This window comes from Physeter macrocephalus, chromosome 18, assembly GCF_002837175.3.
Source record: "Physeter macrocephalus isolate SW-GA chromosome 18, ASM283717v5, whole genome shotgun sequence".
In the NCBI taxonomy this organism is placed as follows: Eukaryota; Metazoa; Chordata; class Mammalia; order Artiodactyla; family Physeteridae; genus Physeter; species Physeter macrocephalus.
Window position 1 is genome coordinate 78107743 of NC_041231.1, and position 24491 is coordinate 78132233.

General features: G+C 37.1%; 1 protein-coding gene across 1 annotated transcript in view; it reads right to left on the bottom strand.

Annotated features, from left to right (window-relative positions):
* SUPT3H (SPT3 homolog, SAGA and STAGA complex component) overlaps nt 1-24491 on the bottom strand; it is a 441307-nt gene that overhangs the window by 253563 nt on the left and 163253 nt on the right. The gene's annotated exons all lie outside the window — the stretch shown is intronic.

Below are 24491 nucleotides of genomic sequence, written 5' to 3' on the forward strand. Positions count from 1 at the left end.
TATAACTGAGTCACTTTGTTATAAAGCAGAAACTAACACACCGTTGTAAAGCAATTATACTCCAATAAAGATGTTAAAAAAAAAACACCTACCTAAAAGACTTCGAAATAGATTAATGAGGAAGGTACTATCTTATATCAAAATACAGTATACTTATAACAGTGTAACATTCAGAAATAGATAAATGTTTTGTAGTAAAGTCTCACAGCATTAAACACATTTCTCCTTTGTGGCACTTATTAGCAATTTTACATTATATATAAAACATTTACTGAATGGCTGTCTCAACTACTAATGTATTCCTACTTTGTAACATATTACCTGATACACAGTGGGTACTCAAGACCTATTTGCTTAATGAATGAATAAATAAATGAAACAAAACAGAATGCAACAATATCACCATATATATGTAAGAACAATACGTGTATTCTCAAGTCAATGAGGAAAGAATGGATTATTCAGTTAGTGTTACTAATAAACAGACTAGCAATCTGGGAAAAAAAAAAACTTAGCCTATAACCTTACATCATTTATAAAAATATTTTCAGATTGCTGAAGATCTAAATGTCAATGTAAAAATTTGGGCAAAGAACAAAATCAAATACCATTCTTAACTCATTACTGTTTAACAATTGTAATTTAGGTAAGCATACAGAATAAATATTATTCCCAAGAAGCAATGTGAAATAGAGAAGAACAAGTAAATTACAGCTTTAGTTAAGTATTATTTCAGTGTAATTATAGTGACCAGACATTTCAGGCTGGTTGGAACAATGTTGGATTTCTTTTCCAGTCCTAGGTACTGGCAATTCCAAATCTCCTCTAAAATTGGATCACTGTATTCTGTGAAAGCAGTCCAAACTGAGAGGTAGGAAGTTTTGCCTCTTCAGACTATTTGCAAACCTCTCATTAACTTTGATACACAAACAGGCTCTGTCAGATAATAGTAAGGCCTTTTTCAATTCTATTTTCCCATTCAAAATTGCTGCAAAAGATGACTTCAAACGGCTCCATGGCTGCCTCCATACTAAACCAGTAACAAAAGCAGAAAATAAAGCCATGGATTTCACCTACTTTAAACGTATACCTGATAGCCTACTCCAAAGTCCAGCCAAGGAAATAAAGGACATAACAGAATAGAAAAAGAATCCTCCTTTTTTTTTTTTCACTTTCTTACATTTCTCTTTGACCTCTGGACCTCTCCTGAGACCGATGCATTTTACATATTAAATTATCTGAAATAAAGTGTGTTAAACATTGACTGAAAATTGTTAAAATTCTACAAAAGATTTATCAAATTAGCATTTCGTTTTTCATTGGTGATTGTTCGTAGGGAAAAAAAACCAAATCCAAATATACTAGCACACTATGCCTTGGAACAACCTAATGGAGAACGACCCACCTGAATTCACAAAAATAAATTTTCAGATAGAATGTAAAACAATGCACCTGAATTGATAAAAGTAAATTTAGGAAGTAATTATTTTCTTACACAAATTTTCTTTGCTTTTCAAAATTATTCAACACTTTGCCTAGAGAAGTGTCAGCCTAGAAATTAATAAAACTATAACAATAATAGAAACAATGTACTTCAATCCTCAGAGAAGATGAAAATGATATTACTATTATCATCCCTTTACAAAAAAGAAAAGTGAGACTTAAAAGTCTCATGGATAATAAAGGGGTGAGGGAGAGTAGTCTCTTAAAAGTAAACACACAGGGGATTCTGCCAGCAGCCTTTGTTTGGGCTGCAACTCTTCCCAGAGTCTCCGGCCCGCTGGCCTACTACATCAGATTTTGGATTCACTAAGCCTCCACAATCATAGTCCTGGTGCTCCAGGCGGGTGTCAGGCCTGAGCCTCTGAGGTGGGAGAGCCGAGTTCAGGACAATGGTCCACCAGACACCTCCTGGCCCCACGTAATATCAAACGGTGAAAGCTCTCTCAGAGATCTACAGCTCAATGCTAAGACCCAGATTCACTCAACAACCAGCAAGCTGCAGTGTTGGACACCCTATGCCAAACAACTAGCAGGACAGGAACACAACACCACCCATTAGCAGAGAGATTGCCTAAAATCATAATAAGTTCACACACACCCCAAAACACAACACCAGACACAGTCCTGCTCACCAGAATGACAAGATCCAGCCTCACCCACCAGAACACAGACACCAGTCCTCTGCATCAGGAAGCCCAAACAACCCACTGAACCAACCTTACTCACTGGGGACAGACACCAAAAACAACGGGAACTACGACCGTGCAGCCTGCAGAAAAGAGACCCCAAACACAGTAAGATAAGCAAAATGAGAAGACAGAAAAAAACACAGCAGATGAAGAAGCAAGGTTAAAACCCACCAGACCAAACAAATGAAGAGGAAATAGGCAGTCTACCTGAAAAAGAATTCAAAGTAATGATAGTAAGGATGATACAAAATATTGGAAATAGACTGGAGAAAATACAAGAAACATTTAACAAGGACCTAGAAGAACTAAGGCGCAAACAAACAATGATGAACAACACAATAAATGAAATTAAAAATTCTCCACGAGGAATCAATAGCAGAATAACTGAGGCAGAAGAATGGATAAAATAGTGGAAATCACTACTGCCGAACAGAATAAAGAAAAAAGAACGAAAAGAACTGACGACAGTCTCAGAGACCTCTGGGACAACATTAAATGCACCAACATTTGAATTAGGGGTCCCAGAAGAAGTAGAGAAAAAGAAAGGGACTGAGAAAATATTTGAAGAGATTATAGTTGAAAACTCCCCTAATAGGAGAAAGGAAAGAGTGAATCAACTCCAGAAAGCACAAAGAGTCCCATACAGGATAAATCCAAGGAGTAACACACTGAGACACATAGGAATCAAACTATAAAAAATTAAATACAAAGAAAAAATATTAAAAGCAGCAAAGGAAAAGCAACAAATAACATACAAGGGAATCTCCATAAGGTTAACATCTGATCTTTCAACAGAAACTCTGCAAGCCAGAAGGGAGTGTCAGGACATACTTAAAGTGATGAAAGAGAAAAACCTACAACAAATGAAGAGGAAATAGGCAGTCTACCTGAAAAAGAATTCAAAGTAATGATAGTAAGGATGATACAAAATATTGGAAATAGACTGGAGAAAATACAAGAAACATTTAACAAGGACCTAGAAGAACTAAGGCGCAAACAAACAATGATGAACAACACAATAAATGAAATTAAAAATTCTCCACGAGGAATCAATAGCAGAATAACTGAGGCAGAAGAATGGATAAAATAGTGGAAATCACTACTGGCGAACAGAATAAAGAAAAAAGAACGAAAAGAACTGACGACAGTCTCAGAGACCTCTGGGACAACATTAAATGCACCAACATTTGAATTAGGGGTCCCAGAAGAAGTAGAGAAAAAGAAAGGGACTGAGAAAATATTTGAAGAGATTATAGTTGAAAACTCCCCTAATAGGAGAAAGGAAAGAGTGAATCAACTCCAGAAAGCACAAAGAGTCCCATACAGGATAAATCCAAGGAGTAACACACTGAGACACATAGGAATCAAACTATAAAAAATTAAATACAAAGAAAAAATATTAAAAGCAGCAAAGGAAAAGCAACAAATAACATACAAGGGAATCTCCATAAGGTTAACATCTGATCTTTCAACAGAAACTCTGCAAGCCAGAAGGGAGTGTCAGGACATACTTAAAGTGATGAAAGAGAAAAACCTACAACCAAGATTACTCTACCCAGGAAGGATCTCATTCAGACTCGACAGAGAAATTAAAAGCTAGGAGAATTCAGCACCAACAAACCAGCTTTACAACAAATCCTAAAAAAGGGACTGAGAAAATATTTGAAGAGATTATAGTTGAAAACTCCCCTAATAGGAGAAAGGAAAGAGTGAATCAACTCCAGAAAGCACAAAGAGTCCCATACAGGATAAATCCAAGGAGTAACACACTGAGACACATAGGAATCAAACTATAAAAAATTAAATACAAAGAAAAAATATTAAAAGCAGCAAAGGAAAAGCAACAAATAACATACAAGGGAATCTCCATAAGGTTAACATCTGATCTTTCAACAGAAACTCTGCAAGCCAGAAGGGAGTGTCAGGACATACTTAAAGTGATGAAAGAGAAAAACCTACAACCAAGATTACTCTACCCAGGAAGGATCTCATTCAGACTCGACAGAGAAATTAAAAGCTAGGAGAATTCAGCACCAACAAACCAGCTTTACAACAAATCCTAAAAGAACTTCTCTAGGCAGGAAACACAAGAGGAGGAAAAGACCTACAATAACAAACCCAAAACAATTAAGAAAATGGTAATAGGAACACATATATCGATAACTACCTTAATTGTAAATGGATTAAATGCTCCAACCAAAAGACATAGACTGGCTGAATGGATACAAAAACAAGACCCATATATTTGCTGTCTACAAGAGACCCACTTCAGACCTAGGGACACATACAGACTGAAAAGTGAGGGGATGGAAAAAGATATTCCATGCAAATGGAAATCAAAAGAAAGCTGGAGTAGCAATTCTCATATCAGACAAAATAGACTTGACAATAAAGACTACTACAAGAGACAAAGAAGGACACTACATAATGATCAAGGGATCGATCTAAGAAGAAGACATAACAATTGTAAATATTTATGCACAAAAGCAGTTCTAAGAGGGAAGCTTATAGCAATACAATCGTACCTCAAGAAACAAGAAACATCTCAAATAAACAACATAACCTTACACCTAAAGCAATCAGAGAAAGAAGAACAAAAAACCCCCAAAGTTAGCAGGAGGAAAGAAATCATAGAGATCAGATCAGAAATAAATGAAAAACAAATGAAGGAAACAATAGCTACGATCAATACAACTAAAAGCTGGTTCTTTGAGAAGATAAACAAAATTGATAAACCACTAGCCAGACTCATCAAGAAAAAAAGGGAGAAGACTCAAATCAATAGACTTAGAAATGAAAAAGGAGGAGTAACAACTGACACTGCAGAAATACAAAGGATCATGAGAGATTACTACAAGCAACTATATGCCAATAAAATGGACAACCTGGAAGAAACAGACAAATTCTTAGAAAAGCACAACCTTCCGAGCCTGAACCAGGAAGGAACAGAAAATATCAACAGACAAATCACAAGCACTGAAATTAAGACTGTGATTAAAAATATTCCAACAGCAAAAGCCCAGGACCGGATGGCTTCACAGGCCAATTCTATCAAACATTTAGAGGAGAGCTAACACCTATCCTTCTCAAACTCTTCCAAAATACAGCAGAGGGAGGAACACTCCCAAACTCATTCTAAAAGGCCACCATCACCCTGATACCAAAACCAGACAAAGATGTCACAAAGAAAGAAAACTACAGGCCAATATCACTGATGAACATAGATGCAAAAATCCTCAACAAAATACTAGCAAACAGAATCCAAGAGCACATTTAAAGGATGAGACACCAGGAACGAGTGGGGTTTACTCAGGAATGCAAGGATTCTTCAATATATGCAAATCAATCAATGTGATAAACCATATTAACAAATTGAACGAGAAAAACCATATGATCAACTCAATACATGCAGAAAAAGCTTTTGACAAAATTCAACACTCATTTATGATAAAAACAATCCAGAAAGTAGGCAGAGAGGGAACTAACCGCAATATAAAAAAGGCCATATACGAAAAGCCCACAGCCAACATCATTCTCAATGGTGTAAAACTGAAACCATTTCCACTAAGATCAGGAACAAGAAAAGGTTGCCCACTTTCACCACTATAATTCAACATAGTTTTGGAAGTTTTAGCCACAGCAATCAGAGAAGAAAAAGAAATAAAAGCAATCCAAATCGGAAAAGAAGTAAAGCTGTCACTGTTTGCAGATGACATGAAGCTATACATAGAGAATCCCAAAGATGCTACCAGAATACTACTAGAGCTAATCAATGAATCTGGTAAAGTAGCAGGGTACAAAATTAATGCACAGAAATCTCTGGAAACACAAAAGACCCCGAGGAGCCAAAGCAGTCTTGAGAAAGAAAAACGGAGCTGGAGGAATCAGGCTCCCTGACTTCAGACTATACTACAAAGCTACAGTAATCAAGACAGTATGGTACTGGCACAAAAACAGAAATACAGATCAATGGAACAGGACAGAAAGCCCAAAGATAAATCCATGCACATACGGTCACCTAATTTATGACAAAGGAGGCAAGAACATACAACGGAGAAAAGACAGCCTCTTCAATAAGTGGTGCTGGGAAAACTGGACAGCTACATGTAAAAGAATGAAATCAGAACACTCCCTCACACCATACAGAAAAATAAACTCAAAATGGATTAAAGACCTAAATGTAAGGCCAGACACTATAAAATTCTTTGAGGAAAACATAGGCAGAACACTCTATGACATACATCACAGCAAGATCGTTTTTGATCCACCTCCTACAGAAATGGAAATAAAAACAAAAATAAACAAATGGGACCTAATGAAACTTAAAAGCTTTTGCACAGCAAAGGAAACCATAAACAAGATGAAAAGACAACCCTCAGAATGGGAGAAACTATTTGCAAATGAAGCAACTGTGAAAGGATTAATCTCCAATATATAGAGGCAGTTCAGGCATCTCAATATCAAAAAACCAAACAACCCAGTCCAAAAATGGGCCGAAGATCTATATAGACATTTCTCCAAAGAAGATATACAGATTGTCAACAAACACATGAAAGGATGCTCAACATCAGTAATCATGAGAGAAATGCAAATCAAAACTACAATGAGATATCACCTCACACCAGTCAGAATGGCCATCATCAAAAAATCTACAAACAATAAATGCTGGAGAGGGTGTGGAGAAAAGGGAACCCTCTTGCACTGTTGGTGGGAATGTAAATTGATACAGCCACTATGGAGAACAGTATGGAGGTTCCTTAAAAAACTAAAAATAGAACTACCATTTGACCCAGCAATCCCACTACTGGGCATATACCCTGAGAAAACCATAATTCAGGAAGAGCCATGTACCACAATGTTCATTACAACTCTATTTACAATAGCCAGGACATGGAAGCGACCTAAGTGTCCATCAACAGATGAATGGATAAAGAAGATGTGGCACATATATACAATGGAATATTACTCAGCCATAAAAAGAAACGAAATTGAGTTATTTGTAGTGAAGTGGATGGACCTAGAAACTGTCATACAGAGTGAAGTAAGTCAGAAAAAGAAAAACAAATACTGCATGCGAACACATATATATGGAATCTAAAAAAAAAAAAAAAATGGTTCTGAAGAACCTAGGGGCAGGACAGGAATAAAGACACAGACGTAGAGAATGGACTTGAGGACATGGGGAGGGGGAAGGGTAAGCTGGGATGAAGTGCGAGAGTGGCATGGATATATATACACTACCATGTGTAAAATAGATAGCTAGTGGGAAGCAGCCAGATAGCACAGAGAGATCAGCTCAGTGCTTTGTGACCACCTAGAGGGGTGGGATAGGGAGGGTGGGAGGGAGACGAAAAAGGGAGGGGAAATGGGGATATATGTTTATGTATACCTGATTCACTTTGTTATACAGCAGAAACTAACACACCCTTGTAAAGCAATTATACACCAATAAAGATGTTAAAAATAAAAAACTAAACACACATACACAATTAGTAGTTATAATCTTCATCTGTTTACTTTCAGCCCATGTCTACTTCATTGCTCAGCCTGCAGGACTCACTTAGATTGAGGAGGCAGTAGAAACGTTCCAAATTTGAGGAACAAATGATTTGACACAACCATCTTTTCTTCTTGCTAATACTCCATACAACTTGTTCAGATCTTCAACTCAGATATTTAGTCTCTTGCAGTCCTAACTTCAAAAAGTGTTTTGAAATGTGAATTAATAGACTCTTTTCTTCCCTAGTGGAAATTTTCTTTCCAATATAGAGTATTCAGAGAGCAGGAGAGGACAGACACACAAACCTGAATTTCAGATTATCTATCATATTTGAATCATTTTATGTCTGAAAATAAATTGCACCATGTACTTGGTGAAAAAGCTAATGCAGATTCACTCCTGCATGATAGGAGGACAAGTCTTCTGCCATTCCCAAAAAACTATACAGCTTAACAGAAGTGTCAAAAACAACCATTTCAGCACTCAGAACATTGACCATAGGCTTACAACAAACTGCGAAGTGGTTGTTCATAAAAATCACTGAACTATGAGTAAGAAAAGCACAAGCCTGTGGTGATTTTCCTGAGGGTTCTGACAAGCTCTCAGCTCTGTATACGTAATAGTTCAATTAGGGTAAGACAAGATGAATAACTGGAAGTTCACCTGCTGCTGCTGAAGAGGAGCTCGCTTGATTTAAAATGTTGTCAGTGAAAATGGTGATTTTAGTGGCACATGAAGAGGGAAGGCCACTGCCTCCACTAGTTTGAAGTATTGTTCTTTTTCAGGCAAGCAACAGACTGTCAGGCAAGCAAGGAATTTAATAGGTAATTCTGGAAGGTGAGACAGCCATGGGGCTAGATGAGATCAACAAGTATGTTACACTGACTGAGGGTGATATATGCACAGCAGAAAATGGAGTGGTGCAAGCCACTCATACATCCTTAGAAGACAGAACCTGAGCTAACACACAGAGGAGACACAAGAGAGCCCAACAGAAAATAAGAGCCAGGAGAAACTTTAAAACAGCATGAAATTTGTACCCCCCAAACCACAAAAAGATCAATAAGTAGACAGAGGAAGCCTTATTGGATCAAACTATTTGATCACAACCTCTGACCAATAGCTGACTGAAGATGACTAAGCTAAGTAGAAACAGAGGAAAACTCCTAGGGAGCCAGGCTTAAAAACAGAGTTAAAAAAAAAAAAAAGTTATACAGAGAGATCAGTGGCCACACAGTTTGGGTGAAGATTTAGTCTAGATAATTACCAAACACACAAACAAAGAGAACAACAATAAAAACAAACCTCAGGGGAAAAAAACTCAGAATCTAAAACTGCTATGCAATATTATCTAACATGTTCAGTATTCAACAAAAAGAAATTATGAGACATACAAAGAAACAAGTATAACCTACTGACTCAGGAAAAAAGTAATCAATTGAAGCTACCTCTGAATGTTGGATTTAACAGATAAAGATGTCAAAACACCTATTATAAATACATTCAAAGAACTACACATGCTTCACCATGTTTAAAGAACTAAAGTATGACAACAATGATCTACTAAATAGAATATTACAAGGCAATATTACTTAATAAACAGTGGAAATTCTGGTGTTGATAAGTACAATAATTGAAATGAATAATTCACCAGAGGGATTCAACAGCAGATCTGAGCTCTCAGAAGAAAGATTCAGTGAATTTTAATTAGACCTATAGAAACTATCCATTCGGAAAAAATGATTGAAAAAAAAATTAACAGAACCTCAGAGAACATTAAGTATACCAATATAACTATAAAAAGAGTACCATAAGTTGTTAGAGAAAATGCAGAAGACAAAAATATTTAAAATAATAATGCCTGAAAACCAAATGATAGAAAACATTAACCAATACATCCAATCTCAACAAAGTCCACACAGAATAAACTCAAAGAGATTCATAGCTATACATTTTATATGCCAAAGACAGAGAAAATCTTAGAAGTACCAAAAGAGAAATGAGTAGTTCCATACAATATTAACAGCTGACTTCTCATAAAAAAGCAATGAAGCTAAGAAGCAATGGAATGCCATGTTCAAAGTGCTAAAAGGAAAAAAAAAATCATCAACCAAGAATTCTATAGCCAGTAAAACTATTTTTCAGAAAGACGTCTCCAGATAAACAGAGACTGAGAGAATGTGTTGCTAGCAGATCTGCCTTATAAGAAATACTAAAAGCAAGAAAATGAAAAGGTAACCTACAGAATGGGAGAAAATATTTACAAATCATATATCAAATAAGGCGTTAATATCCAAATATACAAAGAATGTGTACAATCCAATAACAAATAAAAACAATCTGATTTTTAAAAGAACAAAGAAACTTAATAAACATTTAGTCCCAAAGAACACATGCAAATGGCCAACAGGTACATGCAAGGATGCTCAACATTAGTAATCATCATAGAAATGCAAATCAAAACCACAATGAGATAGCACCTCACTCCTGTTAGAATGGCATCATCAAGAAGACAAGAGAGGGCTTCCCTGGTGGCGCAGTGGTTGAGAGTCCACCTGCCGATGCAGGGGACGTGGGTTTGTGCCCTGGTCCGGGAGGATCCCGTGTGCCGCGGAGCGGCTGAGCCCGTGGGCCACGGCTGCTGGGCCTGCGCGTCCAGAGCCTGTGCTCCGCAGTGTGAGAGGCCCGCATACCACAAAAAAAAAAAAAAAAAAAAAAAGAAGACAAGAGATTAAAAGTGTTGACAAGGGTGTAGAGTAAAGGGAATCCTAGTACACTGTTGGTGAGAATGTAAACTGGTGCAGCCAGTATGGAATACAGTATAGAGTTTCCTCCAAAAATTAAAAATAGAACCATCATATATATGATCCAGTAATCCCATTTTTGGATATGTATCCAAAGAAAACAAAAACAGGATCTTGAAGAGGTATCTGCTCTCCTGTGTTTACTGCAGTATTATTCACAATAGCCAAGATATGGAAACAAACCAAGTGTCTTTCAATGGATGAATGAACAAAGAAGCTGTGGTGCATATATTACAATGGAATATTATCCAGTTGTGAGAGAAAGAAAGAATTCCTGTCGTTGGTGGTTCTGGATGGACCTTGAGGGTATTAGGCTAAGTGAAGTAAGTCTGACACAGAGAGAAATATTACATAATATTATCAATATGTGGAATATAAAAAGGCTAACCTTGTAAAAATAGAGTAGAAGGTGATTCCCAGGGGCTTTGGGTGGGGGAATTGGGGAGATGTACTTTAAGAGTATAGGGTAGGGGAACTGGGGAGATATTGTTTAAGGGTACAGACTTGCAATTAGTAGATAGCAACAAATGCACAGCATAGTGATTACAGGCAACAATACTGTATTACAGACCTCAAACTTGCTAAGAAATTAGACCTTAACTGTTCTCACCACACACACAAAATAATAATAATTATTCAAGGTGATAGAGGTGTTAGCCAACACTACAGTGATAATCAAATTCCAACATATAAATGTATCAAATCAAAAGAAAGGCAGGAAGAAAGATGCTCTCCAGTGAAAGAAGGGAAAAAGTCCTTGAATCTTAACAGCAAATTATACCATCTGGAACCCTTGGCTGAGACAACGGCTGGTGAAAAGCCTGCCAGAGCTTGCCTTGAAGACTTGGAAAAGCCAGAAAATAACATGTCTTGAGGAACCTAGTACCTAGAGAGGAAAGGCAAAGGAGCATTTGTTCTCAGGACAGTTCATAATAATTGAGAACAGTAGGAATGACTTACATTCTAAACAGCTACAATTCTAAACACTTTTCAACTCGCAGTTCATTTAATCATCACAATAAGCCTATGAGGTAAATGCTATTATTATTCTCATTTTACAGATCAAGAAACTATGGCACTGAGAAGTTTGGTAAATTGCCTAAGGTCATCAAGATAATAAGTGGCTGAGCTAGGAATCTACCCAAGGCAGTCTGGCCAGCGACTGTTTTCTTAACCACTACATTATACTGCTAAGATATTTAAAATACTTTGTAGTCGTTGTAGAAAATAAAGGTATCTGAAGTTAAGTTAGACAATGAACAATAAAAGCTGATGTGAATAACTTACTAACATTGAACCCAGGTGTTCAAGTTTTAAAATCTTAATTTACATTTGGCTACATGTTTGTTCCTTCTTTCCTTCGTGTAATTCCCTAATATTTATCAAACATCTACCATGTGCTAGACCCAAGAGATAACAAGAAATCAAAATCTCTGAAAACAAAAGGCTTAGACTTCTATGAGGCCATAAATTGGAAAAGAATTATTATATAGTGTAATTGTATGAGGGATGTACATAAGGGTGGATGGGACTGGAACAGACAGATACACTCCAGACATCTCCAGCAACACAGGCCAAGAACTAGATCATCCAGGATGACTGCAGTGTATGGTGTCATAGGAAGAGATAGCTTGAAGGTGAGGAGAGAATTCTGAGCAAGGCAGTGGCCTTATCATTTTGTCACTTTGTCAGCAGTATGGAGGATGGATGAATTGGGGCAATGGAGAAAGAAGGTACATCTTAGTACCAGGGACAGGGAAAGAGGCAGAAAACAGAAGAATCCAATTCCATTATGTTAACACTAAAGATGAAAGATTAAGTCCTCAACTGAGACACTGGAAGTAAAGGGAAAAAGAAAAGAAGATGAAAGAAATCGTGTCAATTAGTTAGCAGTTAAACAAATATGCTATTTTAGTGAAGAAATTTATCATTATAGAGAAAATTAAGCAATAATCACACACTAACTTTCTACCATGTAGTCCCATAGTAAAGCATGGCATTATTACTGATAGTAACTGAATTACCGGCATAGGCTTAAACCACCTACAAATAACTAAATCTATACTCCTACACCTATGCCTAACTAGAGAAATAAAAATCACAAAAACATCTTTTTACATTTTGAGTTTCCTCGGATAGTGCAATTTCTACACAGAGGTTATAGGAAAGTGCTTCATTTTTAACAAATATATAGCATATTCTACTCTAAACTTACATGTATACGTTCATTTAACCCTCTCCCAAACCCTACAAAAGTTCAATACTATTATCCCTGTTTTACATATGAGGAAATCAAGGCTCTGAGAGGTTATGCAAAGTGCCAAAGGTCACTAGATGGTACAGTAGTTCTGCTGTAACACTTAATTTTGAAAATGTAAATTGATTCCAATGCAATTGATATAGTAGGGAACAGTGTGACTATAACTCACATTTTTGTTTGCTTATGAGCAAGTTCATCCACAAGAAACATAAGGTAAATGCAGAAAACTGCACCCCATTACACAAGGCCACGTAGGAATACACCAAAAGCACATGCCTCAAACATTTATCTACCAGCTACCAGTTCACCATGTGAGGTGTGAATCACATCCGTTCACATCTGGTGTCACAACTTCCCTTTAGATTTCAGTAAGCTTCCTTCCATCACTCCAAGAAACTCACAATCTTGCAACCCTTTCCACAGCCACTCCCACGAGGGAATAACGTATTTTGCGATGTAAAGTGTCAAATGTATTGCAGTATTTAGTTGTTAACCATTTAACATTTAAAATTTTTTAAATATATCACTGACAAGGTTTTGAATATTGTGCCATAATCTCATTTTCTCATAAGTCCTGTGGCTTTCGCTGTGTGATTTTGCATAGCATGATGATTTTTTTAGCAACATATATGTTATGGTGCATTATAGCAGAACTAACTCTTTTGGAGTGATATCTGAGTTTGCCCCTATCAGAGTCGATGCTCTTAAGTTAAAGGGGTCTCCCACCTTTATTTATGTACTCACCCCAAACTGTTAGCACACGATGTGCTTTCTGAACATCTTAAACTTCCAATTCTCTTTCACATGTACTACTGTGACTATAGATATTCACTCACCCAATTCTTCAGCCTTAGAATCAACTCTTTTTTTCTTACGTCCCACATCTATTAGTATATCTTGCCAACTACCTTCAAAATATTTCTAGAAATTGACCACTTTTCACATCTCCAAATGCTACTGCCCTATTTCAAGCTACCATCATCTCCAGCCTGGACTACAATAGCCTCCTACCTGGCTTTTCTGTTTACACCTTTGTCCCACCTAATGTCCTTGCTCCACAGCTAGACTGAGCCTTTTAAAAACAAACACATCCCTCCCCTAATCAAAGTCCTCCAATTAAAAAACATATATTTAAATAAAATCATTACTCCTGGTCATGGCCTGCAAGGTCTGGTTTCTTTGCCCTTATCCACCAAATTCCTTCTTCCCTTACCAAACAGCCCTCTCACTGTTCCTTGAAGAGTCAAAATATGTTCCCACTTAAAAGCTTTTACCTTCACTATTCCCTAAGATGGGAACTGCTCCTTCCCCAAATATTGGCATAACTCCATTCATATCTCTGCTCAAATATCATCTTTCAAATTGGCCTTTCTTGGCCATCATATTGAAAATATTCACTTCTATTATACTGTATTCCCTTAGCCTGCTTTAATTATTCTTTCTAGGAGTTATCAGTATCAGATATATCATATATCTACTTACTTGCTGTCTATCTCTGCAACTAGAATGTGAGCTTCATGAAAACAGAAACTTCATCTTGTTCACAACTGCAGCCCCAGTGGTTAGAACACTGCCTCAGGCATGGCAGGTATACAATAAAATTTGTTGAATGAATTACCTCTTAATAAGGACATTAATCGGGACAAAAGAATTAGTCGCTTTAATAGGGACAAGAGATAGATATTAGACTATATTTCTCATTAAAGTTGTTCATTAAACAACTTTAGATAATAAAGTATAATAAGTAATGGGATAATAAAGAGAAAACTGATGACTAAACCTTCATAGGAACTATAACACATTATTCAATATTAAATGGAAAACGACTGTGTATATTTGTGTTACCAGAGACAGGTCAAAAATTATTGCTAGACATTCACGAAGTACTATCTTGTCTGACTTGCCAAGTCCATAGTTCCATAATTAAAATAAGTTTTAAAAGTTCACTCATTCCATTAGGTTTAGTTTTTTGGTACTAACATGAGATGGGGATTTTTCTATAACCCCACCCTGTCTAACCATGTATTTCCATGAATCATCTTTCACCATACAAAATGTACTCAGACAATGACTTGTAAACATAAAAATCCTCTATATAATTCATCTACTTGTTAACATGATATGGAAGAGTGTATCCATCACATAAGTTAAATTTCTAGAAAATTCAATTTGATTTCGTCCTCATATTTAGAATAATCTTAGAATAACAGACTTATTTTGAGGAAATAGTGAAGAAGGGAGGAAAAGAAAAGACCAAGCCCAGTGACTTAAAACTACTTTTCTTTTTTAAGGAGCTGGAATCTTGTCCTTAACTGAAATCTTACATCAAAGCCCAACAGGTAAAATTTAAATGGATATATCTTAGGTACGGGGATGGAGGGAAAAGGATGAGTCTGGAAAGAAGAGGGACTTTGAAATCTTGACTGTTTATTCCCCTAGGATTCAATATCCATCTCACTTACTCCAAAGGGGAAAAACTCCAAAGGGGAAAAATGCCTCTTCCAGTCCACGTGCTAGTTTATAGTAAGATAAGGAAATGGAGGTTCAAAGATGACTGCAGGAGTTAATATACAGGTTGAACCATAAATTTCTCATAAATAGTAAGTAGATTTTGCATTACAAATGAGTCATTGAGAATGTTGTTTTTCAATGAATAAAAGCAAATTAAAACAAAAGAAAGACTAAGGGACAAGACTGAGATCCTAGGGTCACTATGAATTGGGGCAGTGAAGTCAGCTAGAGGCCAGTATGAGGCATTCTGCTGAACAGCATCACAGAAAGTTGCCTTAAACATCAGAGGTCATTCTACCCTCAATTGGGCAATTTTCATTTTCAAAATATACATTACAGCAAATAATTCATCTGACATTCAAATACAATAAGAATAAAGCCAAACTCAGTTCTTCTAACTTAAACAATATATTCGTAATTCCTCAGCATGACCTATCTACACTGTAGCCAAAAAAGCAAAATAAAACATAGCTTGTCATGAAATGGTCAATAAAACAGATCCCATGGCCAATAATTATATTACCAAGCTACATGGACCATAAAAAAACAGCTCCTTTTGCATATGTAACTTGTTTCCCTCAGTGTCTGAGACTAGCACAGCCAAAGAAACCCACATCCTAAGCCACAGAATAGAGCCACCTGGTCTTGTTCTTATCACAGGACGACAATATGATTTGAATCCCCTAATGTCATGCAGACATCCTCAACATTTGTACAGTGTTTTTTAACTAACAGAACTGTTGCATCCTTCCTGAGTTCAAGAATGGTCAAAAGGCTGAATGCAAACACTTCTCTGGACAACCTTTACTACCACATTTAAAGGCACAGGCTCAATGACTGACACACATTTCAAAACGCTATCTCCCTTTCCTTTCCCTTTTCTGTTCTGCTACTCATATGATAAAGATTGATTTCAAAAAGTTTCTGGGGGCTTCCCTGGTGGCGCAGTGGTTAGGAATCTGCCTGCCAATGCAGGGGACACGGGTTCGAGCCCTGGTCTGGGAAGATCCCGCATGCCGCGGAGCAACTAAGCCCAGGCACCACAACTACTGAGCCTGCGCTCTAGAGCACGTGAGCCACAACTCCTGAAGCCCACGTGCCACAACTACTGAGCCTGTGTGCCTAGAGCTGTGCTCCACAACAAGAGAAGCCACTGCAATGAGGAGCCCGCGCACCACAACGAACAGCAGCCCCCGCTCGCCGCAACTAGAGAAAGCCCGTGTGCAGCAACAAAGACCCAATGCAGCCAAAAAGAAATAAAATTAATTGATTAAAAAAAAAAGTTTCTGGGATCTCTGCTTTTAAAAATGTTTAAATCAATGCAGCTTTGCAGTATCCATTCATCAATCCAAATAAAATATTAACAATTTTATGAGCATGACAAGAAGCAAGTTTTTTTTTAGTGCTCCAATTCCATGACAGGATTACAAACAAGTGTGAGGAAAAAAAAAAATACATATCATAAAAAAGTATCTAGGACTTCTCTACTATATATATTAGAATAATGAATTTTTTGACTTTTGATCAGGAAGATTTTTGGAATAACTAAATTGAAAGAATACTTCGTAATTTTTTTGATTAAAAAATGTAATAAGTAATTCTGTGACTTTGTTTTGACCGCTCCACACGGCTTGCAAGACGTCAGGGACTGAATCCTGGCCCACGGCAGTGAAAGCACCAAGTCCTAACCACTGGACTGCCAGGGAACTCCCCTCTGTGACTTTTTAATACCATAATTTCTACAGTACTAGTGAAAAAAGAACACAGGATTCTGAAAAATATGTTAAAATCAAGATACAAGTGCAAAGAATTTAACAGCCATCACCATATAGCCTTGATCTCTGCTGATTTGATCAGAGAACACTAATAAGTAAATGGAATTCCACTTCTAATAATTTTCAATGAAAATGCAATTAGCTGGCAAAAGTAAAATTTTTTTTCTGTTATAAACAATGATGAAACCTTCATTTTTCCTTCTTTCACCTTCAAAGGATTATTATTCAATTCTATTATGTTTATATATAACACTGTTTTCAGAAAGGAGTTTTAATAATGTCGTAATAATTTAAAAGGCTTAACAACATATGACTCAGAAAAAGTAATGTCAATTTTTATATTTTAAAATGTCATATTATTTTAAAATGCAGTAATTAAAATCAGTTTCCAAAAATAAATATACAATTTAACATTTTACTTATAATGTATTATAAGTGAAATTCCCTCATTCTGGATTAGTCATTCTCAAACCTGGCTGCACATTAGAATCACCTAAAGATCTGAAAAACATACCAATACCAGAACTCCACCCCCAGGATGTTCTGATTCGGTTGGTCTGGGTAGGGCCCAGGCATCGATATTTTTAAAAAGCTTTTTAGGTGAATCTAATATTTAGTCAAGGATGAGAATCACTGTTCTAGGTCAAGACCAGCATTCTAAAACTCAGATATCTAAAATTATAACTTTTGAAAACTATTTAATATAATTATTTTATAATTTCAAGCCCTAACACAGTCACTTTTCCGAAACTCTGATCTACATTTTCTAACCTCTGCATTCTTCTTTATCAAATAAAATAAAATGGATTATTTAATAAGGAATCCTCCAAACATCCTTTTTTGATTACTTTATACAGTGTACACATTTATGTATCTAAAGTGGTTCCACAAGTGTCCTGCAAAATTTTTTCAAAAACTGTCAAGTCATAATACCACTAAAACTTTCTTTATTACTAATTCTTCCTTTTTTTTTTTTTTTTTTTTTTTGGGCGGTACGCGGGCCTCTGACTGTTGTGGCCTCTCCCGTTGCGGAGCACAGGCTCCGAACGCGCAAGCTCAGTGGCCATGGCTCACGGGCCCAGTCGCTCCGCGGCACGTGGGATCTTCCCGGACCGGGGCACGAACCCGTGTCCCCTGCATCACAGGTGGACTCTCAACCACTGCGCCACCAGGGAAGCCCTAATTCCTCCTTTTAAAATTGAAGTATAGTTGACTTACAATATTGTGTTAGTCTCAGGCGTACAGCAAAGCGATTCAGTTATAAATATATTTATTTTCAGATTATTTTCCATTATAGGTAATTATAAGATGTTGAATATATTTCCCTGTGCTATACAGTAAATCCTTGTTGCTTATCTATTTTATGTACAGTAGTTTGTTAATCCCATACTCCTAATTTAGCTCTCCCTCCTCACTTCCCCTTTGGTAACAATAAGTTTGTTTTCTATATCTGTGAGACTATTTCTGTTTTGTATGTAAATTCATTTGTATTATTTTTTAGATTTCACCTGTAAGAACTATCATATAACATTTGTATTTCTCTATCTGACTTACTTAGTATGATATTTTCTAAGTCCATCCATGTTCCTGCAAATGGCAATATTTCATTCTTTTTTATGGCTGAATAAGAGTCCATTGTGTGTGTGTGTGTGTGTGTGTGTGTGTGTGTGTGTGTATCTTACAACTTCTTAAACCAATTGTCTGTTGTTGGACTTCCACTGTTTCCATGTCTTGGCTATTATAAATAGTGGCAAAAGACCTAAATAGATATTTTTCCAAAGGAGACACACAGATGGCCAACAGGCACATGAAAAGATGCTCAGCATCACTAATTATTAGAGAAATGCAAATCAAAACCGCAATGAGGTATCACTTCACACCAGTCAGAATGGCCATCATTAAAAAGTCTACAAACAATAAATGCTGGAGAGGGTGTGGAGAAAAGGGAACCCTCTTGCACTGTTGGTGGGAATGTAAATTGGTGCAGCCACTATGGAGAAGAGTATGGAGGTTCCTTAAAAAACTAAAACTAGAACTACCATATTACCCAGCAATCCCACTCCTAGGCATACATCCAGAAAAGATGAAAACTAATTCAAAAAGATACATGTACCCCAATGTTCCTCATTAATAACTCTAATCCTAACCTACAAGGAACATTTTGAAAAGGGCTTTATGTAGAAATTAGCTTTTCGATAACTACATATCCATGTTTAAAGCTAAAGCCTCAATAAAATAAAAGGTGCTTAATATTTCCTTGGAAAAATCAAGTAGTGTCATTTTTTAAAAATAAATTTATTTATTTATTTTTGGCTGAGTTGGACGTTTGTTGCTGTGCACGGGCTTTCTCTAGTTGTGGCGAGCAGGGGCTACTCTTCGTTGTGGTGCTGGCTTCTCATTGTGGTGGCTTCTCTTGTTGCGGAGCACAGCCTCTACGCGCGCAGGCTTCAGTAGTTGTGGCACGCAGGCTCGGTAGTTGTGGCTCGCGGGCTCTAGAGCGCAGGCTCAGTAGATGTGGCCCGCGGGCTTAGCTGCTCCGCGGCATGTGGGATCTTTCCGGTCCAGGGCTGGAACCCGCGTCCCCTGCATTGGCAGGTGGATTCTTAACCACTGCGCCACCAGGGAAGCCCTCAAGTAGTATCATTTTTAAAGTATCATCTCACTTGATTCTCAAAGGCACACTGTAAGTCAGACACAACAGGGTTTTATCCCTGTAGAGCAAGAGGTTAAGGGTTCGCTTAAAGTAACGTGGCTTCTGTGGCCAAATTCAGAATTGTTTTAATTTTCTATCGACAGAATTTCAAACAGGGAAATGAGATTTTTCAAACAAAAATAATCTGTCCAGGTATGTTGCATTGGGCAAAGATAAGATGAAGTCCTAATCCCCTGTACTGTGTAATGTGACCTTATTTGGAAGTAGGGTCATTATCCATGTTATTAGTGAAGATGAGGTCATACTGCAGTAGGGTGGGCCCCAAATCCAATATGACTATTGTCCTAATAAAACAATGACCACGTGAAGACACAGAGACATGGAGAGAACACCATGTGAAGATGGAGGCAGAGATAATGTGATTCATCTAAAACCCACCAGTCCCAACGGTTGCCAGCTAGAATCACCAGAAACCAGAAGAGAAGCATGGGACAGATTCTCCCTCAGAGCTTTCAGAAAAAAACCAAGCCCACTGACACCTTGATTTAAGACTTCTAGCCTCCAGAACTATGAGACAATAAATGTATCTTCTTTTAAGCCACCCAGTTTGTGATACTTTGTTGCCAGCAGCCCTAGGAAATGAACACAGTACAATTATACTTTATGAAACAGAGCACTATAAGAAGTGTTTCATTATTTACAAAAAGAGGGAAAAGATTTTTTTTTAATTAAGAAAGAAAGACAGAGAGGCAAATAATATGGATCCTGATCCTAGTTCCAAGATTTACTTGTTGATTCTGTTTCTGCAGCTATAAAACAACTTTCTTTTCTCAGGGTAGCTCAGAGAGTTGTGAGGATAACATGATTCTCATAAACAATACACACAGTTATTAGGTATAATTATCATAATGTTGTAAATTACTCTTAAATTATTCCACATGAGTGCATTAGTCCAATAGGACTTACAAACTCCCTAAAGACAAGAATTATATTTGTAATCCCACAGAACCCCAACATAAGGCTGAGTAAAGACTAGACCTAAAATAAATACTTGATTTAAATTAAAAAATCAAGTCAGAGGTCTTAACACAGCTTATTCAGCAAACTATATATGTGTGTGTGTGTGTGTGTATATATATATATATATATATATATGTAAATAGTGAATAAAAGCTCTACTTCACAATGCCACATTAATAAACTCATATTGTTTTGTCTATCTGCATTGTGTCTTCTTGATCCCGTAATAATTTTCAAGTTTATCTTACAAACACACTTAACAAACATACATGAGTAGATTTACCATGAAGTTAACGAAATTAAGCTTCAGGTCTCCTCGTTTGTATCAACTCTTTCCCTGGGCCTGGTGAGGTCTAAGATACATGGTCATATGATTTTATTTTAAAAATCAACAAAAATAAAGTATTTTCACTATAGTCAGTTAAGAAAGCTGTCTCTTTCCATACTAACTTCCATCCATCACAGTTTCCTCTTGCTAGGTGACTTTGAAGTGGTCACAGGCAGTTTTAGAATCCAGCTAAGGGAAGGATGAAATGGGGATACCTTTTGTTTGGGGTTAGTGTGATATATTTAGCAGTTAACAGTCCTTGTATGGTTATTGCCAGGTGTCAGCATATAGGAATGGCTTCCAGAAGTAGTCCTATTTCCCCCTGTATTGACTCATCTGTTTTATGCTATGAAGGGGCAAAGCCAGAAGTCATACAGTGATATAAACACATGGCAGAGCTCCTGGCACCCAGAATGTGTAGTCAGTGGGAAAACAACAACAACACACACTCCACCACTACCAGTCACCCTGAGGCAGATGGTCCCTGCTAGGCACTGGGGGTCTCTCACTGGGGAAAGTGGTTGCAATAGCAAAGAAATAAAAGACAGCAAAGGGGTTCAAATCCAAGTGGTAACGAATATGGCTCTCAATTTGACTGAGTATCCATCTCATTGCTGCATTCCACAATCCACAATGGAGTACGTCAAAAAATCTATGCAACTGTGTTGAAATCCTGCCTCACACCCCTACCCTCCCACTCCCACTGAAGGGCATGACCAAGCTATCCAGTTCTCTGGTCATCTCTGAAGGTGGCCAAGCCTCTACAATTCATGGTCAGTATGCCATCAAATATGACAGTATGCCAGATTTGCTCAAGCTTTTTGGCAATGCAACAGGCCCATTTTCCTATGATGCATGGCAATACTGAATTTGGTAAAGCCACCTTTCCTTCTGGTGAAAGATGACTGGGCATGTTTGAATGTACCTGCTCAGATTACTTCTCATGAGATCACAACCCAAATACTTAACTGGCTGCCAGTGGGGCATCTAAAGTTTCACAGTCAGTGAGACCTTTCAGATTATCTGTGGTGCAGATCAAAACTGGCATCCCAGGGAAAGGATCTACTGATAGGCAGTTACCATCATTGGATCTACGGTCATCTACAGCCTCATCCAATACCTAAACATCAACCTTTCTTCAGAGACAGGTGTCATGGGGACTAGCTAGAACCATGCAGATTCTCCCATAACCCACAATTCAACTATACTGTTTCTGAACAGTCAGCAATTCCATGTTAGTTTAAATAGATGACAAATTTTTAGTTTCTACACAACTCTTTCATAAATTTATGATCTTTAAATTAAAGTATTTTAATTATTTTCTTTGTTTAGCTATTAACACTGAGATCCATATTTAGTTAGCTTCTCCCTATTACATTTTTTGTTGGTTGGTGGGTCTTGCTCTTGAACTATTTTATTTTCTGTTGGTTTCAGAAATGTAAGATTGAAAATATTAATACATTTCAGCTCAGTTCAGTAATGTCAGGAATTTTTCAAAAACAATTATTAGTCTAAGCCTGTTTCCTGAAGTAGAAACAGAAGCCACAATTTAAAAACACAAAAGTAACAACAAGATGGTCCCAACATCCCCCAAATTAGTTATAGGTTATAAATAACAAAAGAAATTTGGGTCCTTTATGGTCTAGTCATCAGAGAAATGAAACAGAACTTGAAAATATCATTTGAAATGTAGGGACCATAATGGCTATTAGAAAGCATGGCATGTACTTCTCAAATGGTTAAAACCAAGATCATTAACAAAGATACCAATGTGTTTCTCTTAAACAGCCATCTGGCAGGCAGAGATGTAAGTCATTTATGTTCTTCTCAATTAAGATACAAACTCACTAATTGTTTATTTGGAAAAACTGTTAGTATGAGGTAGGTCTCCAAACAAGGCAGTTAAAACTTTCTGGAATGTTAAAAGGGCCTTTACAAAAAGATCTATTGCAAGTATTTGGAGGAGTGGCACAGAGTAGGGCTTTGCAGTAGAAAACATTTTAAATGCATGACCAAATGTTTTCTTGAAAATTAGTCTAAAATTAGATGACCAAAAATGTAAGTACTATGTCTACAGTCTAGAGATATAAAGATTTTCCATAAAAATGAATGAGCACAACACACAGATTCTGCAAGCATAGCAAAATCTGAAACTAAAAATATTGTTTTAGCTGGTAAAAACATTTTTTATATGTAAGTGAATTATGGTGAGTTTCCTAACTGCTTGAAATGAATACTGAATTGAAACCAAAAAAAAAAATTCTGTAAAATTTGTATGTTTAAATGAGTACAATAAGAAATTAAAGTAAGTACAAAGAAAAAAAAAAAGAACACAGTAAGACTACTCATAGAAGCAAAGGCGGTATAATTTGTAGGAGACACAATGCTTTTGTTATACAAGGAAAAATCTAGATACCCAAAGATCCTACTCTAGGTCTTGATAAGAAACTCCTTCTACAAAATCTTTTAACCAGTCCACAAATTTTCCTGCCTCTGAAACATTACTCTGTTTAACTGATAAATTATGGTGTTTAGAAGGAAGCATTACTTGGGCCTGGTTATTAACATGACTCTTGGGCCACAGAACAAGGAACACTAGTTCATAGCCAAATTCTAAGTTTGGGGTTGACTCCACTCACCTCAGGAGACCTGACTCCTATTCAGGGCAATACTTTTCTATAAGAGAAGTTTCTAAGAGCACAGACACCAGTGAAATCTCTCCATTGTGAGAATGGGGTTAGCTGCTCACCAGGTACAACCAAGGATCATGATCTTTCCACCTTACAGTTCTGCTCTTCATCCTCATGCTTGTCACCTAGATGGCAGAGGACTACTGCCACACTTTGCAACTTATATCAACATTCATCTCAGACGGAAAAGGGTGATGCAGTACCAGTCACTCTGCAACCAGTATCAAAAAAAGCAAAAGCCCTACAGCAGTCTTTTACTTACTACTCATCAGCATACCCACCTCTAACTATTAGGGTGATTGGAAAAGATACAATTAATCCTATTTCACGGATTCCATATTTGCAAATTCATCTACTCACTAAAATCTGTTTATAATCCCCAAATCAATACTTGCAGTGTTTTCATAATCATTCACGGACATGTGCGGAAAAATCTGAGTTGCCGATATACGAAATCCCAGCTGAGGTCTAACAAGGTGACAGTGTGCCTTTTCTTTTCAGCTCTCATACACAGGTGACCAGAGGATGGGGACGGAGGAGGCAGAGGAATGTAGTGCAAGAAGCTCCTACTCTAGGGCCAGCTGGATGGGGTATGAATCTTAAGTCTGGGACCTGTCAGTGGGGAAGTCTCAGTGAGTGAGTTAACACTCTGAGCCTCGTTTTCTCTTTTATAAAATAAAGAAATTAGACTCTACTAAGATGAGTTGTTCTTAGGATTTACATTTATAGTCTGTATGAGCGGGGGGGGGGGGGTGTGG